Genomic DNA, 20,136 nt, shown 5'->3' on the forward strand with positions numbered 1-20,136 from the left:
AAGAAGCAAGGTTTTTATACTCGTCTACCTACCCCTAGCCAACCTTGGGAATTTGTCTCCATGGATTATATGTTGGGCCTTCCTTCTACAAAGCACGACAATTATTGCATTTTCATGGTCGTCGTAGATTTTCTAAGATGGTCATCATGGTGGCCTGCAAGAAGAGTATCATAACAGAGGCCACTACTAATCTCTTCTTTGAGCAAGTGTAGGTACACTTTGGGATCCCATAGTCCATTGTCTCAGATCGAGACAACAAATTCCTGAGTGCATTTTGGTCAAGTCTATGGTCGATGCTGGATACAAAACTTACTAACTCCATGTCTTTCCATCCCAAAAATGATGGCCAAACAGAGGTTTTCAACAGTATGATCATACACATTATGTGCATGTACAACTTGAAGAATCCAGGGATGTGGGATGAAAGTCTCCCCTATGCCCAACACAACTACAACAGAGCTCTCCACAGCTCAACAGGCCACATTCCCTTTCAGGTAGGGCTAGGATTTTAGCCATTATGCCCCATTGATGTGGCCATACCATTTGTAGCCAATCAGGTATATTCCGCTCACATTCAGTCCACAACTGAAAGGGCTAACAACTTCATTGAGTGCATTCAACACATTTGCCAACAATTCCATGATATATTAGATAGAGCCAATGCTAAGTACAAGCAGTGACATGATCAACATTGAGTGTCGAACAAGTTCTAAGTGGGCGACAAAATTCAGCTACATTTGCAGAAGGAGTGCCTTGCTGGACCCCACCACAAGCTTCACCCACTCTAATATGTTCCATACACCCTCACCAAGGTCATCGGTGATAATGCCTTCGAGCTCGGCATCCCACCATTCCTTGATCTGCACCTAGTGTTCAATGTAGATCACTTTTGGCCATACTTTCCACCATTGCTGGACACATCTGACAATGCAAAACAACTCACACCAATAGAGCGCAACCCAGACTTCATGGAACATGCCAAAATTGATCAGATAATGGACACATAGATCAAGAACAATCACCAACAGAGGATACAACTATATCGAGCTATCAAAGTAGGCCAACTCCTTCACCAGGGCAAGTGGTTCAGTAGGGGCCATGTTCAATAGAAATTTCCTCACCTCACAGAGGCTCTACACGCAATGGGGACCATTGCTTCCTGAGGGGGGAGGAATGATCCAAGTGGATATTGGTGGCCACCCACTGATTCCATCTAGACCCCCCAGTCAATTTCATATGTTTCCTTGTTCATTTCAGCATTTACTATTTTTAGCAGTTTTTTGGGTCCTCATATTCCGGAATAGTTTTTAACCCCTAAACGGTGTTTTTTTGGGGTTCTCAGCAATCCCATTACCATTGGAAAGGGCTTATGGTGAAACTGTAGTACTTAGCGAGACCTTTCAAACAAGGTATCGTATGCACCAAACGGAGATAATATGACCAGGTTACGACCCAGAGAAGTTGGTTGCCCAACTAACCCCAACGGGGCTCACAAACTCTTGGTGTTACATCTCCTAGGGTTATGGTTTTGGTTGTTTGGGGTTTTTTCAGGTTTTCCAATAATAAATAGGCCCTTGAGCCTCATTTTAACATATTTCAGAGGCATATAGCCACCACATCTCTTCTTAGAGATAAGCTACCATCACCCAAGCTATCTTATTTCCATTTTGTTTGTAAGCATAGTTTAGTATTTTTCTATTAATGAAATGAAGTGTTTTTCTATTGCATCTTTGTGTCTGTGATTATATTTGTAAGTTGTTGCGTTCTTGTTTAAGTTTGGATCATTCAAGCACTAGTGTGTTTTTTTATTTAGCACAAATTGTTTTTTTATTTTATAAAAATAAATCTTCCATGGTGCACCATGTTATATTTGGCACTGGTGCTTATATGGATAGTAAGGCACCGTTGTGTTTGTATATTGTAGATGCACCATAGAAAAAACATCCGCCAAAACATCTTCCTGCCCACCTCCACTAAAAATAGATTTTTGGGCTATTTTAATAGGGGCTTCCACAAAAACCTTTACCACAAGGTATTTTTCTTGTAGTGCTTACAACCTATAGGTCTCTAGAGTGCTTAAATGTCAAGTTCTATGAAACAGGGTTTTATGTAAACATTTCATGTAGTTACAACAAAATTTTACACTCCCTCATTTATTGTGCTTTTAATACCTTTACATTTTATTTTGTGAAATCTACCTTCTACTACGTAGCCCTATCAACGCATCTTATTATTATGCATATAGGGTGAGCGATGAGGAGGTCCCAATTTACACCATACAAGTCTTGATGTTGAAATGACATAAAGGAAATATACATTATGCAAAGGTGTTATTCGTCTCTAGTAGCATGAATGAAATCCATGTTTGTGTCAAAGAATGAATAACAAACAATGATTGACACTATATGGAATGAGTGCTTCCCCAATTCAAATGGTGTGTTCCCTTGACACACATACAATACATTAAGGAGGATCTAGGACTCGCATTAGATAGTTGATCTATGCTTGAAAAGTTAGAGGTGCTCAACTGTTAGTAGCTAGTAGGGTGAGCTATAGTGAGGCTAGGGTTTTGCATCAGATAATGATATGAGAATCCCATGTTCCACTGCTTGGCTTTGATGGCCTGCATGACTTGTACTTGTGTTTGTAGCATCTTTAATAAGAAGTTATTTTCTTTTAGTATGGATTCATGTGCATCTTTGTTATGGTGCTAATGGCTTTCTTATATTTCCATCATGTTTTTATTTTTTCTTTCATGTGTTTATATGTTAATAAACTCATTCTTAACTTATAGCTTTCATGTCCACTTTGAATTTGTTCTTACTTATTCCACGTCATGATGGAGACCTATTGTGAACTAATTTGTAATTAACCTCTGGCATGTTCCTGTTCAAGTATGTTAGAGACAATTTCAGCTCACTAATCCTTCTTGTGGCATGTTTCTCCTTGTTATTGTTGTTGCATAATTGTATCGTGTTCTGCAGGTTGTTAATTGTGGGTTGACCTCATTCCCATAATCCAGGAATTTCTTTATTTCTCTTGCTCTAACAACTCCACATTCAACATCAAGGAACGAAACCAATATTATGGAAACTGGGCCTACATACCAGATGGGGATCCTATTCCAAACAGTGTGAGGTCTAATTGGGACTTCACACTGGAGAGACCCCCTAGTTATTGGTAGTTGTTGGGTCCCTATAATACTAGTGATTGCCCCATTACTATTGTAGTTATACCCCTTATTAATATTGTTGTGCCCCTATTGCCCCCATATTTTTATTAATGTGCCCCATAGAATCCCTCTATTGTTATTTTTGTGGCTTTATATTATTATTGTTAGGTCGGCTGGATTATATTGTGACTCCTTAGACTCCTATATATAGAAAGGAGGTTTTGTCATTTGAATCATCAAAGAATTGTTCATTTATGTAATGTAAAGGAGGTTTCCCCCTCGAAAAGGCTGAATTCTAAGGCGTTGATCTATCTTTTCTATCTTTTCTTGAGCTGGTTTCATAACATTTGGTATCAGAGCTTTGGATTCAAGGGTTTTGCTGCTCCAAATAGGTCATTGTGGCATTTTCGCTATACTTTTTTTCTGCGACGTTTCAAAAGTTGCAAAAAAAACCCATTTAAAAAGAAATCACACTGAACCTCGGGTCCGAATTTCAGATCTTTTCACGCTATATTTGCGGATATATGATTTGAGGAAGTTGGTCTTTTTGTAGACTCCTGAATTACATTCCAAACAGGTGACCTGGGGAAAATCGTCATAACTTTCTCTCTGGGGATCAGATTGAAATTTCATAAGAAGGTATAGAAAGAGGATGGACTGTAGTTTCTTCTATGCATTTTTCAGATCCAAAGGTCGAAACAATGACTCATGGCACGTCGTACAAGTTCGCTCTACTGAACTAGTCTATAATCAAGTCACTGTGGGAGATTTTTCATAACTCTTCCTTGGAGAATCCAATTTGGGTCAGACTTGTGGCATTGGAAAGAGGACACAAAGGGCTACTATAGATCACAAATTTAGAACTAGATGATTGGAAAGTACAGAGATACATCAGAGGCAATATCGAGCTCCTACAAAGTGAAAAAAGGTGTGTAGATTTTCTTAAATTTTTGCATAAGCTTGGTTTGAAAATTTATTTTGAAGGAATTAAAAGGGCATAATAGAGCATTATTATCGGTAACTGAGGCCCCGAGAAAAGAAAATGCAAACACCTAGTAAGGAACCTGAAAGCTCTAGCATGACTCATGAAGAAGAAGAAGAAATGCTACATGATATATCAAAATTACAAGAACAAGTGCAACAAGTGTCACTTGCACAAAAAGCAACAGAATCTAAGATGGATGGTTTAAGGAAAGATGTAGAAGCTAATATGGATGGTTTAAAGAAAGGTGTAGAAGCTAAGATGGATTGTTTAAAGAAAGGCGTAGAAGCTAAAATTGATGGCATGGATGATAAGATGGAAGAATTGAAGATAAATATGAATAAGTTGCTACAAGAAATGGTCACTAAGGGTGAAAGGGTACTAAAGAAAACTCATGATGAGAACAAAAGAAATGTTAATCATGATTCCATAGACTCTAATGTTGGATCGAAGACTCACCATATTCCAAAAATCAATATGAGGAAGTTTGATGGCAAGGATCCCACCACATGGATATTACAGATGGAGCAATTCTTCGATCTCAATAATGTGAAAAACACACAAAAGGTACGTATGGCAACTTTATATTTGGAACCAAATCAGTTTGTATGGTATCAATGGCTTTGCTCTCATAAACAATTTATCACTTGGGCAATTTTTACGGAAGAATTGATAGCACATTATGAGGATACAAAAAGCAACACTTTTTTTAGCCAATTGATAAGTCTCAAACAAAAGGGTTCAATAATGGAGAACATTGAGGAGTTCCAAAAATTGAACATAAGGGTAAAAGATATTCCAGAGGAGCATAGGATTGATGTGTTCATAGGGTCTTGAAAGGATAATATCCAACATGATGTTCGCCTTTGGGAACCTGATTCATTAGAGAAGGCATTCAGGTTAGAAAGAAAAATGGAAAGCAAAATTATGGCAACCAGGAAGCATACCACTCACAACTATAAAGACGGAAGTGTTGTTGCCCCTAGTCTTCCACAACCTATAAGGTTGACACCACAACAATTGTAAGAAAAAAGAGCAAAAGGGCTTTGTTACAGTTGTGATAGCAAATACACTAAAGGTCATAAGTGTGCTGAGAAAAAATTATTCTACATAGATTGTGAAGAGGAAGAAGAAAAGGAGCAAGAAAGGTCAAAAGAAGAGGATATACTCTAGGAACAAAACCTAGATGAAGAACAAATAAACCCGACCATATCTTGTAATGCATTGGCAGGAATTACCACTCCTCAAACCATCAAGATAGAAGGACAAATCAAGAAGAAAAAGGTAATAGTGTTGATTGATTCAGAAAGCACCCACAATTTTATTCATTATAAGGTAGCAAAAGCATTGAATTGCTTCCTATATCCAGCACCAGAGTGTCAAGTGATGATTCCAAATGGAGGAACAATAAATTGCTCTGGAAAGTGCCATAATATCAAGCTATCCATGGGAGAATATGTATTGACTAGCCCAATGCTTTCCATTCCAATGGGAGGTGCTGATGTTGTACTAGGAGTCCAATGGCTACAATCCTTGGGTACAATAGCTTTTAATTTTCAAGAACTTTTCGTCAAATTTTTTACAAAAGGAAAGGAAGTTGAATTAAGGGGTATTGCAAGGAAACCAGGAAAGATAATCAGTTCTAATGGTATGACAAAGCTTCTAAAAAAGGAGCAAAGAGGTGTAATTGCACAATTATGTTCGCTAGATGTTTCCACATCGGAATCATCTATTTCTCCAGATCAACAAAAAGTCCTAGACAATCGTTCCAAGGTATTTGAGACTCCCAAAGGTCTCCCACCTATTCGTGATCATGATCATGCTATTCATCTGATTCCAGGAAGTGTTCCTCCAAACATCAGGCCGTATAGATATCCCTATGTCCAAAAGAGTGAAATTGAACGTATGGTTGCAGAAATGCTAGAGGCTGGTATAATTCAACCGAGTCAAAGTTCTTTCTCTGCTCCAGCAGTATTGGTGCACAAGAAGGATGGATCATGGCGCATGTGTCCGGATTATAGGGAGCTCAACAAGCTCACTATTAAAGATAAGTTCCCCATTCCTGTCATCGATGAATTACTGGATGAATTGCATGGATCAATTTACTTCACCAAGTTGGATATTCGTTTAGGATATCATCAAATCATAATGAAGACTGAAGATATTCTGAAAACAGCATTTAGAACTCATGAGGGTCATTATGAATTTTTGGTCATGCCTTTTTGCCTTACCAATGCACCTTCAACATTTCAAGGTTTGATGAATTCAATTTTCAAACTATTCCTTAGAAAATTTGTGTTAGTATTTTTTGATGATATACTAATCTACAACAAGTCTTGGAAGGATCATGTTGAACATGTTGACAAGGTGCTACTATTGCAGGAGAAACAATTATATGCAAAAAGATCCAAATGTTTCTTTGGAGTCCAGGAGGTGGAATATCTGGGTCATATTTTATCTCATGAAGGAGTTAAGGTAGACCCTAGCAAAATTAAAGCCATTAAGGAATGGAAAATCCCCACATCCATAAAGCATCTGCGAGGATTTCTCGGGTTGACAGGGTATTATCGCAAGTTTTTTATGAATTATGGGAGAATAGCAGCACCTCTAACAACATTATTGAAGAAAGATGCATTTTCATGGACTCTGGAAGCAACAAAGGCCTTTGAACATCTTAAAGAGGCAATGTGCCAAGCACCGATCTTAGATACATCAGACTTCACAAAAACCTTTATTGTGGAATGTGATGCTTCAGGAAATGGAATTGGTGCTGTTCTAATGCAAGATGAAAGACCCATTGCTTTTGAAAGTCGTCCAATCAAGGGAAAGTTTTTAAGCAAAGCTATTTATGAGAAGGAAATGTTGGCAATACTCCATGCACTTAAGAAATGGCGACCCTACCTAATGGGAAGACACTTCAAGGTAAAAACAGATCATGATAGCGTTAAATACTTTTTAGAACAAAGATTATCCTCTGAAAAGCAACAAAAGTGGGTCACAAAGATGTTGGGTTATGACTTTGAAATCATATACAAAAAAGGGAAGCAAAATGTGGTGGCAGATGCACTCTCAAGAAAGGATGAGGATGTGGAAGCATTGTTGTGCGCCATTTCTATTATCCAACCAGATTGGATAAACGAAGCAAGGTAGGAATGGAAGAATGACGAAGAAGTGTGGGCACTTATTCGAAAGTTACAACAAGATTCCAGTACGTCTGATACATTTAGTTGGAAAAATGATTCGTTATGGTACAAAGATCGCTTATACCTCTGTAAGAATTCCTAGCTAAAACAAAAGATTCTTATGGAATTGCACACTTCTCCCTTAGGAGGGCACTCAGGATTTTTAAAAACTTACCACAGGGTTAAGAAGGAATTTTTTTGGGATGGCCTTAAATCAGATATTCAAAAGTTTGTGGCGGAATGTTTGGTTTGCCAACAAAATAAAGTTGAAACAATTAAGACACCAGGTCTATTACAACCTTTATCCATTCCAAGCCAATGTTGGGAGGAGGTTTCAATGGATTTTATCACAGGTTTACCCAAGTCTGAGGGAAAAAGTGTCATCACGGTGGTAGTTGACAGACTTAACAAGTATGCACACTTTTGTGCATTATCACATCCATTTAAATCCAGTACAGTTTCTACTGCATTTATGGAAACAATTCAAAAGCTACATGGAAACCCAAAGATTATTGTAAGTGACAGAGATCCCATTTTCACTAGAAATTTTTGGACAGAATTATTTTCTTGTCTTGGTACTCAGTTAGCTCATAGCTCATCTTATGATCCTCAATCTTATGGGCAAATTGAGATAGTAAACAAATGTTTGGAAGGATATCTTCGTTGCTTTGTATCTGATAAACAGACACAATGGGTCAAATGGTTGCCTTGGGCTGAATGGTGGTATAACACTTCCTTCCATACAGCAACAAAAACGACCCCATTTATGGCACTTTATGGGTATCAACCACCATCCATCACATCGTATTTAAGAGAAAATTCTAAGGTTCAGGCAGTGGAACATCACATCGAACATCAACAACAAGTTGTCCAACTCTTGAAGGATAACCTCGTGTTGGCACAGAATAGAATGAAACAACAGGCAGATCAACATCGCAGTGAAAGAAGTTTTGATGTAGGTGATTGGGTATTCCTATGGCTACAACCATATAAGCAAATGTCCCTCAAGCAAGCTAAGAAGGATAATAAATTATCACCAAAGTATTATGGTCCGTACAAGGTGTTGCAAAAGATTAGTACTATGGCATACAAATTGGAGCTTCCTGCAGCTTCTCGATTGCACCCAATTTTCCATGTTCCATGTTTAAAGAAGGTTATAGGCGATAAGCTCCTAGTTCAAACAATATTGCCAGAACTTGACGAGGAAGAAAAAATTATATTGGAACCGGAAGCAGTCACAGAAACAAGAACTCGACAGCTACGAAATCGATCAATTTCATAGCATCTTATCACGTGGAAGAACTTATCCGCTGAAGATTCCACATGGGAGGATGAGAATTTTATGCAGAAGTATCCAGAACTACTCAAGCGTTGAGGACAACACTTTTTTGAAGGATAGGGGCATGTTGGGTCCCTATAATACTAGTGATTGCCCCATTACTATTGTAGTTATACCCCTTATTAATATTGTTGTGCCCCTATTGCCCCCATATTGTTATTACTGTGCCCCACAGAATCCCGCTATTGTTATTTTTGTGGCTTTATATTATTATTGTTAGGTCGGCTGGATTATATTGTGACTCCTTAGACTCCTATATATAGAAAAGAGGTTTTGTCATTTGAATCATCAAAGAATTGTTCATTTATGTAATGTAAAGGATGTTGCCCCCTCGAAGAGGCTGAATTCTAAGGCATTGATCTATCTTTTCTATCTTTTCTTAAGCTGGTTTCATAACAGTAGTACATTCCAACCCATCAAACCAACCCTAAAAAACATTCTCAAATGAACCCAAATTTAACATCACCCACTAACATCAGATATCCATAGCCAAAAGCTAGAAGAAAATCATATCAAAGAACCAAAATCGAGCTAATGTTCAAATGAATCTAAACTAAAAAACCAATTACCCTTCACAAAACTCAATAAAACCCTAACATATCTTCTTGAATTAAGTTAAAAAACCACTTACCAACTTAACAACACTTCCCTAAAACCTAAGATCAGAAACCCTAATAATGTAAACATCACATAAATCACATGTTCACTAAAATATTATACCACCACAGACCAACTTTCGTTAAAGTATTTTCTCCAAAATCAGAATACGATCTCAACCAAATTCCTTGGCACTCTACAACTTTTCTGATAAAAGCTATTCTCAAATCTCAGTATATGTACTTAAGTGGAATAAGTCAAAGTCATGATCAACTATGGTACATATATAAATATGAAAATTTCCAGGTTCAAATTATTCTAAAATCTACAAGAGTATAAATATGAAAATTTCCAGATTCAAAATATTCTAAAATGTACAATAGTATGATACATATTGAACAAGGCCCCACAAGATCACTGCACATAATTTAAAAGACGCCCAAGAAGACAAAATCATGAAATAAACTACAAGCAGAAACCCTATAAGTTATAACCATTTAGTTTTACTTGTATATATACCTGTGGCCAATTGGTGGAGAATCCATGTAGCCCTAAATAGGGTTGAGCGTCATTGTTCTGTAAACCAAGTACTCAAAAATCACCTACTTCTCCACAACCGCACTACCACCTTCTTAGAATGGACATGCAACTTTTTTCCATGCTTCCAGCCTTTTCCTGAGATTTTTAATTGTTTGAGCTTAAATTCATGCTTTATGATTTGTCAATGGAGTGGAAGAGCCTAGATATTAGTTGGAAAACCAGTTTTTTCCCCATGGAAAAATCGTAATTTTCATTGACAGTAGAAAATTATATTTTGTATACGCAGTGTCACATATGCTATATAATGAGGTTGTTCACCTATCAAAAAGGATGTATCAAAAATATCTATGAATCTCCATGCAGGAGAACAGTTCTTCAAAATTTTAGAGATCAAAACACTCCACACAGGGAGTACAGTTTTATCTGCCTTTATATACAGTGAATTAGATCAAGATATACATAAGTACCGATAAATTATACAAAAAAATAAACATGTAAATCAAGCCCCTCAGGCCAATTGTGCTCTTGTTGGAAAACCATTATTTGAAAGCCCAAAAATTTTTAGTATCCTTTGAATGTGTGCTTCGATTTATGAAAAAGCATGTGAAATTTTATGACTTTGTCAGATATTTATGATATTAATCCTCGTCAATCCGAGTTGAGTGATAAAATATTACCATCAAGTTAACATAAGAATTCAGTAAGTCATTTGTGCAGTGGTAAATGAACTCAATCTCCTTGCCATGGACCTAGTCTCCAATATACTTGGGATATATTTTTTAAATAAACATCAGACAATTAAACTTTAAAATTTATTACTAGACATCATTATATTTAGTATTAATATGAGGTTAGGTATCAAAATGTTGAATCTTACTCTATGTTCAAACTTACTCGCCCCACAATAATTCCTTATTTCATTAATTTTTTGTGCCTTTGTTTTCATAGCGTCTTTTTGGGAATCTAGAAATAACATGCTTTCAACATATTGTCATTATTGACACTTTGAATTAAAAATTCAAATGCCTTGCCTCCCCTTGCGCTACAACTACTTTATTTTGAATTCAGAATTATGCATGGGATTGTTTTCGAAATGGCTATTTTCACCATATGTGAAGGCTACATTATCAATGCAAACATAGTAAAATCCATCAGACCTCCGGAAATAACAGAAATAATATTCAAGACATGGTTTAGATTACGAAACAGTCTATCGGTTTCTTAACTAAACGTTTCAGTATTCGTTCGAGACTGCCCTTCTAATTTGGATTAAATAAAGGAAAATGGAACCTCTATCCACATGAGAAATTACAGATGTGGGAAAGACTCAAAATTCTATCTTCAATTAATTATTGCTTATTTGAAGTGATGCTGTCGTCTTTTGATTGCCTATGTGGACAAGATGTTTCTAGTCGAGGATATTATATCATGATATTTCCAAATAATTATTGTGTTATGAACCATATGAATTAACTTAACCTGTCACATTAGTCAGCTTAAGATATGCCCCAGTGACATATTTTGGACCAAAGTGACAATATAATTTGTGCTTTCGTCATCACTGGAGTTAACTACTAGTGTTATACCTATTCTGATTCACTGATTTCATGTATATTCAATGGCCAGGTTTCACAAGGACTATATTTCAACATTCTAGTGAGACATTTCTTCATCAATCAAGCACGAGGGATTAAAAATCTGGAATCAGTGGTATAGTAAGGCTCTTAGTTATTTTCCAATTCATTGTCATGTTTCTTGATGATCTAACGTTGATCATGGAACTCGATCTTCCCTTCTAAGTATTTACTCGATCTTATTTATAACTATTTACTTAGTTGTTGAATCTGTCTCGTCAATGCATGGAAGATCATTCTAATGGCACTGGTTGTACAGAGGCTTCTTTGAAATTATGAATGGTGAGTCGTGATGGCCTCACCCTTTTGTCCTTCATTATTCGATGACTTTCTTTTCTTCATTCCTCTGTTATGGATTTGATGACTTTCCTTTTTTCATTCTTTGTTCTCGATTTGGGGTTGATTACTCTGAAAGTATTATAATTTTTTGGTTTATTAATTACAAAGTTTATGTCTCTAGGGTTTAATATTAATTTTAAAATTTAATGTTGTGTTTTTAGATTTTTAATATTAATCTCTTGGGTTTATTAATCAGATAGATTTATAATATTGATCTTAAGGTTTATAATATTAATCTTAGGATCCAACATTTATTTTAGAGTTTATAATATTTACCTTGTGGTTTGTATCTTTTATGTTTATAATATTAATTTCCCCTGTTTAATAGTATTATCATAGGTTTATAATCCCTTAGGTTTATTAGTACCTTGTGTTTATGATATCAATCCCGTGGGTTTATTAATCTAAGGGTTCATATTACTATGGTATAATATTATTCATAAGATTTATAATATTAATCCTAGGGTTTAATTTAAATCTCTTGGGTTTATAATCCATTGAAGTTATAATACAAATCCCTTGGTTTAGAATATTAATATCTTGGGTTTAATATTAATATTAATCTCTTGGATTTATAATTTGTAATATTATGGCTTATAATATTAATCCCCGAGGTTTATAATATTAATCAGTTGAGTTTACCAATCTTTTGGGTTTATGATATTAATAAATTAGGTTTATTAATCCCTTGGGTTTATAATATTAATAATTAGTTGGGTTCATTAATCCATTGGATTTTTAATCCTTAGGTCTTATAATATTAATCCCTTGGGCTTATTGATAATTTGTGTTAATAATCCCCAAAGTTTATAATATTAATCCGTAGGTTTTTAGTTTAATAATTTCTTGGGTTTATTAATCTCTTGAATTTGAAATGTTAACTACGTCTATTTATTAATCCCTTCTATTTATTAATATTCATCCCTTGAGTTTATAGTATCAATTCATTTGATTTATAATAATTATTAATTATTACTAAATATTATTAATTATAATTATTACTAATAATTTATATTTACTAATAATTTATAATTAATAATTATTATAATTAATAATTTTTAATATTATAATTTTTAATTTTTAATATTAATATTTATATTAGTTTTAATTACTAATTATAAATATTATATTATATTATATTATATTTATGTGATTAATAGCAACTTCACATTATTGCATTTGTAAAATCAATCTCTTAAGTTTATGGTTTTAAGGACTATAATGTTAGGGTTTATAATATAAATCTCAAGGGTTTTGATTTCTTGGGTTCATAATATTATTGTATTTATAAAATTAATCTCTTAGGTTTATAATCTCAAAGACTATAATATTAAGGTTTATAATAAAAATCTGAAATTTTTTGATCCCTTGGGTTTATAATATTAATCTTATAGTTTATAATCTCTTGAGTTTATAATATAAATTCTAGGGTTTAATGTTTTCTTTTATATTTATTTTCCCTTGGGTCTATAATATTAATCCTTTATGAGGTTTATAATAAAAATCTGAAGGTTTTTTATCCCTTGGGTTTATAATATTAATCTTATAGTTTATAATCTCTTGGGTTTATAATATAAATTCTAGGGTTTAATGTTTTCTTTTATGTTTATTTTCCCTTGGGTCTATAATATTAATCCTTTAGGTTTATTTCCCCTCGGGTTTATAATATTAATCTTTTGGGTTTATAACATTAAGGTTTTTGATATTGGATTTATAAAATTGTATTAATAATATTAATATTTTGGGTTTATAACATTCGGGTTCTTAATATTGGATTTATAAAATCATATTTAGTGATGATGATGATGATGATGATGGTTAACGTCCGCTGAGACCAAATAATGATCTATCGGACCTAAAAAGACAAATTATTTATTTTGATTTAAGATTTTGTTCCTATGCTCAAAAAGCTTGGAGAGAAGCCTCCCGAGTTCACTATAATTTTGGCATTGTAAAAGGCTAGGAAGGTGAGTATTGTAACAAAGGTTGTGAAATTGAGATCTAATGTGGTTGTATGCAGGACACTCTAAGAGGAAGTGGTTTTCATCCTCGATGCTCCTATTCTCACAAATATGGCAGATCCTTTCCATCCATGGCGTTTTAGGAACTGCCCAATGGCCAATTTCACTATGGAGCTCATGAGAATTCGTTCTAATCTTTGCTATATTAATTTTCTTCTTTGAGCTAGTTAAAATAGAGAGATACTTTTGATCTTCAAGGGTGGGGTTGATGACCTTCTTATAATAACTTAATTTTCTTTTAGACGTTAAATCTTTCTCACACCACAATTTTTCTTTGAACTTAGAAGTAACAATATCTTTAATGTTATTTATGTTTTGCAAAGCATCATTCTCATTGATCTCCCAATAGTTTAACCAGGCCCTTGTGTCCTTATGCCATCCTCGGTTAAGCCTTAGGTGGTTTTGGCTGGAATTTAAAGCTAGCTTAGGAAGTCTATGATTGTTTTGAGTACTCAAAACCTTATAATGTTGGATTTTATAATATTAGGGCTTATAGTAATTGTTTTAATATTAGAGTTTAATATTGTTATATTGGAATGATTCATAAATCTATCATTATGTATCAAATATATTGATAGTTATATTAATATGTTTAACAAAAATTCATAATTATATTAATATGTTAATAAATGTATATTAATAATTAGAATAATGGTGAGAAACAAACAAGTATTATTAGTAATAACCATATACTATCATTATATTATGTTAATTATGTTATATATATATATATATATATATAGCTTGAGTAGGCTTAATGGTTAAGAGCATGTGTTTCATCTTAAAAAGTTACAAGCTCCAAATCAAAGAGCTAGAGTATATATACTTTCGTAAACTTAACAAGCCAATATAGAGAATTGTTGGAATTTTCTGATAAATTCCATAACAGACAGACAAAAAATTGCTCTGTTTTTGCACAGAAAAACAGAAAATCGCTTGCTGGAAACGGTGTTTCAGCGACACAGTTTTTTTTCAGTTGTTATAACTTGTGTTGCAGCAACGCTGTTCGTGGTGTTGTAGCACCATAAATTTTTTACGTCAAGTATTTTTTGAGTTACGGTGTAACAGCAACAGGAAAAATAACTTGTATTTATTAAAATAAAACTAACTGTTACAAATTTGTCTTCCTCATACTGAGGGAATTTCACAACTTCTATTACTGAACATCTACTTCAGAAATTCATTAAGGAACGCTTCTGTTCCACACAGATAAACATCAAAAACGAATTACATTCAAATTTCTGCACTGCTGTGCATTTTCCCTTTCTGCTGCGCTGTTGCATCTACTCCTGCTGTGCGCTGCTGTGTGTTTCTCTGTTCTGAAAGTATTTTCCTCACGCTGCTGCGTGCTCTCCTCTGCTCTGTATCAATCTGTTGCTAACCTCAAAACAGAACTGTTGTGTGGTATTTATATGCTAAAACATATCTGATTTAAACAATAAAATATTACCAAATATCTTCTAATGTTTATCTCTGTATTCAATGCAGCAAGGCGGTGATGCTTCTATCAAAAAACAAGTCGGCTATCTGCAGGGGAATTCAATTGAAACTTTAATGCATATTAATGTGCAAAAATATCGGGCTTGACTTTAAGGCATCGAACAGGCTGGAGTATTTACTACAAATCCAGCTGTTCATTGTTGCAGTTGGAATTTAATTCCAACACTCCCCCTTAATTTCAACTGCTGCATACCCAGACATTTCCTGAAATGATCAAAACCTTTCTTTGCTAATGGTTTTTTCAAGATGTCAGCAAGCTGATCCTCTGTTCTGCAGTGCTGCAAAACAATCTCACCATTGTTAACCAATTCACGTATGAAGTGAAATTTGGTGTCTATGTGCTTTGTTCTTTTATGAAAAACAGAGTTTTTACACAATGCTATTGCTGAGTTATTGTCACAGTAAATGGTTGTGCTATTTTCTTGTTCATGACACAAATCTTTGAGAACTCTTCTCAACCATACTGCTTGGCATGCTGCTGATGTTGCTACCACATACTCTGCCTCTGCTGTTGACAAAGCCACAACTGGTTGCTTCTTGGAAGCCCATGAGATGGCTCCCGATCCCATATGAAACACATATCCCGATGTGCTTTTCCTATTATCAACACTTCCAGCCCAATCACTGTCAGTGTAACCTGTCAACATGAAACTTTCAGAAGAGGAGTATAAAATACCAAACCCCTTCGTTCCATTCACATACCTTAGAATCCTCTTGGCTGCCTGCCAATGAGTCTCTTTCGGTCTTTCCATAAATCTGGAGATTAAACTCACAGCGTGCATAATGTCTGGCCTAGTTGCAGTCAAGTACATAAGGCTGCCAACTATGCTCTTGTACAGTTTTGGATCAAAATATTTGTTGTTGTCTTCTTTGGTCAATTTCAACCCCACTACAGTTGGAGTCACAGCTGCTTTGCTGTTCTGCATGTTAAATCTCTTCAACACTGCTTCTACATATTTATCTTGAGAAATGAAAACACCATTTTCACTTTGGTCTACTTCAATCCCAAGAAAATATCTTAAGAAACCCAAGTCAGTCATTTCAAATTCACTCTTCATGACTGCTTTAAAATCAGCAATGAGAGAAGCATCATTACTAGTAAAAATTAGATCATCTACATATAAAACAACAATAATAATCTTACCGTCATTCTGTTTTATGTAGAGTGTGGGTTCACCATCACACTTATCAAACCCATTCTCAATCAGATAAGCATCAATTCTGCTATACCATGCTCTTGGAGCTTGCTTCAGCCCGTAAAGAGCCTTCTTCAGTTTACAAACTTTATGCTCTTGGCCTTCAACTTCATAGCCCAGAGGTTGATCAACATAAACCTCTTCTTTTAACACTCCATTCAGGAATGCAGATTTAACATCCATCTGATAAATCTTCCATTTGTGTTGTGCTGCAATAGACAACATTGTTCTGACTGTTTCCATCCTTGCTACTGGTGCAAAGGTTTCATCATAGTCTTTTCCTTGCTACTGCTTGTAGCCTTTCACAACAAGCCTTGATTTGTGCCTGTCAATCTTACCTTCAGCATTGCTTTTGATCTTATAGACCCACTTAACTCCAATGGCATCCTTGCCTTCAGGGAGGTCCACTAACTCCCATGTTTTACTCTTCTCAATTGCACAAATTTCTTCATTCATTGCTTCAATCCATTTATCTTCATTTACAGCATCTTCAAAATGGATTGGGTCATCAATATGACAATACAAAGCGAATAATGAATTAGACTGGTATTGTTACTTACCTCTCCTTGTTCATAAATCTCATTCAGATTTCTGAATCTTGGTCTTCTTGGTGTGCTTGGAGTTCCATCCGAATTTGAGGGTATATCTGATCCCTGTGGTGTTTCAGCAACAGTTGTTTGTGGTGTAACAGCAACTGTTCTTCCTTGACTTCTTAAGGCTGTTCGAATTCCAGCTTGTGGTGTGGTTTGTTGAACTTGCTGTGGTGGAGGAGGAGCCACCAAGGAAGGATTATTTGCTGCTGTCCCTTCCTCCTGTTCTTCATGAGACACAATTGTCTTCACATTCACTGTTTTTTCCAAGCTTCCGTCCCAAGCTTCATCTTCAATGAATTGCACATCTCTGCTTACTATTAATTTCTTGGTGGATGGATTATAGAGTTTGTATGCTTTTGACTCATCACAATAGCCAATAAAGACACACTTCTTCCCCTTATTATCAAGCTTTTTCCTTAGCTGATCCGGTACATGTGCATATGCCACACAACCGAATACTCTCATGTGAGTGACAGTTTGCTTTTGACCACTCCATGCCTCTTCTGGTATTCTGTTCATGACAGCTTTAGTTGGGCATCTATTTAAGATGTAAACTGTGCAAGTAACAGCTTCTGCCCAATACTCATGCGGCAAGTGTTTTGCCTTCAGCATACTTCTGACCATGTCAAGAATGGTCCTATTCTTTCTTTCAGCAACACCGTTTTGCTGAGGTGTATACCTTGTGGTGAACTGCTTTTGTATGCCATTCTCTCTTCAAAAACGCAGAAAGTCTTGGGAGATGTACTCTCCTCCTCTATCTGTTCTAAGCACTTTGATATAATGCCCACTCTGCTTTTCAACAAGAGTTTTGAAGTGGCGGAATTTCTCAAACACTTCACTCTTCTGTTTCAGCATATACACCCATGTCTTTCTGGTGTAATCATCAATGAAGGTTAAAACATATTTATTTCCAGCAAATGATGGTATTTGCATCGGTCCGCATACATCAGAGAGAACAATTTCCAAGGGTGCTTTTGCCCTTATACTCTTTCCTGCTGGAAAGCTTTCTTTGTGTTGCTTGCCTAAGATGCAGCCTTCACAAAGGCTGTCCGGTTTCTCAATCAACGGCAATCCTTTTACCATTCCCTTTCTGTGCAACAGATTCAGGCCTCCGAAATTGAGATGTCCAAATCTCAAATGCCACAACCAATTCACATCTTTCACTTGTTCCTAAAAGACTTCTTGTGTTACGGTCGTAATAGTTCTGCCTTCCTTCAAATCTGCCCTGAGTTTGAGAGGAAACATTCTATTGCTGGTCATTTGCACCTATGCAATGATCTTCTTACTTGGAGGTATGTCCCTGATAGTACACAAATCATCTTTGATGAACACCTTGTAACCTTTGTTTATGAGCTGTCCAATGCTCAAAAGATTACATTTCAGTCTAGGTACATAGTATACCTCTGGCACAATCATATGTTCTCCATTTTTTGCTCGAATACTGACTCTGCCCTTACCCTTGACAGTTATCTTATCATCAGTCCCTGTTGTTACCTCAGATTTCACATTTTCATCCAGATTGGCAAACATTGCAATATTTCCAGTCATGTGATTACTACAACCTGAGTCTAAGAACCAAAAATCTTCTTGTTTGTCTTGTGCTATGTTACATGTTAACAGCACGTTCTTTGGGTTCTTATCTTCTTCATTTGCAAAATTAGCATTCTGCCTATTATTCATGTCATTTTGTTTTTTCTTGCATTCATTGGCGTAGTGCCCAAATTTTTTACAATAATGACATTGGACTTGGGATTTGTCATACCTTTGTCCATGAGCTTGCTGTTTGCTTGAACCTTCAGCTTGGTTCTGATTGCAGCTCCTTCCGCTTGTGCTCGCAGGATAATCGCTGCCTCTGTTTTGGCTTCTTCCATGACCTCTGTTATTTGCTCTGCCTCGACCTCTTCTTTGGCCAAAAGACATCTGAGTCTTGAATGCTTGCTCAAAAGAGGAATCTGTTCTTCTACTCAGTCTGTGTTCATGAGACAAAAGTGAAGCACTCAGCTCATCTACCGTAAACTGTGAGAGATCTTTTGTTTCTTCTATTGCTACCACAATAGATTCAAACTTTGAGGGTAAACATCTCAAGATTTTCTCTACAATCCTTCTATCTTCAAGAATCTCACCATGAGATCTTATCTGGGTTATCAAGCCAATAACCTGAGTGAAGAATGAATCTATTGTATCAGATTCCTTCATGCTGAGATTTTCAAAGTCTCTCCTCAACATCTGCAACTTTGCAGTCTTCACCTTCTCCATGCCTTGATAGGCAGTTTTGAGAATATCCCATGCCTCCTTAGATTTTGTTGCTGCTGCAATCCGCGGAAAAACACTTTCATGTACTGATTGGAAGAGGAAAAAGAGGGCTTTGGCATCCTTCTTTCTGTCACCCTTCAACTGATCTCTTTCTGCTACTGTCAAAGCAGCCAGTGCTGTTGCATCTGCAGGTTCAGCATAGCCAGTTTCAACCAGCTCCCATAGTCCTTGAGAAGCAAACAATGCTTTCATTGTTATGGACCAATAACTGTGATTTTTCCCATTAAACTGTGGTAGTTGGGAATTTGTCAAACATGTTCTAGCATCTGCCATCTTAACTAGTATTGGTAAAGAAGAGATACTGACTGTAAAATGAAAACAAGCAAAAACTTTCTCTGTTGGAAAAAGTCTGCTAAACAAGCTTCTTACAGCTCCTACAGTGAAAAACAAGCTCTGTTTTTGACTCACTGAGTGCCTAGACCAACTCTGATACCATGTTGGAATTTTCTGATAAATTCCATAACAAACAGACAAAAAATTGCTCTGTTTTTGCACAGAAAAACAGAAAATCGCTTGCTGGAAACGGTGTTTCAGCAACACAGTTTTTTTCAGTTGTTGTAACTTGTGTTGCAGCAACGCTGTTCGTGGTGTTGCAGCGACGTAAATTTTTGACGTCAAGTATTTTTTGAGTTACGGTGTAACAGCAACAGGAAAAATAACTTGTATTTATTAAAATAAAACTAACTGTTACAGATTTGTCTTCCTCATACTGAGGGAATTTCACAACT

This window comes from Pinus tabuliformis, chromosome 4_1, assembly GCF_031772625.1.
Source record: "Pinus tabuliformis cultivar Carrire ecotype Pingquan chromosome 4_1, CPIR1, whole genome shotgun sequence".
NCBI classification, from domain to species: Eukaryota; Viridiplantae; Streptophyta; class Pinopsida; order Pinales; family Pinaceae; genus Pinus; species Pinus tabuliformis.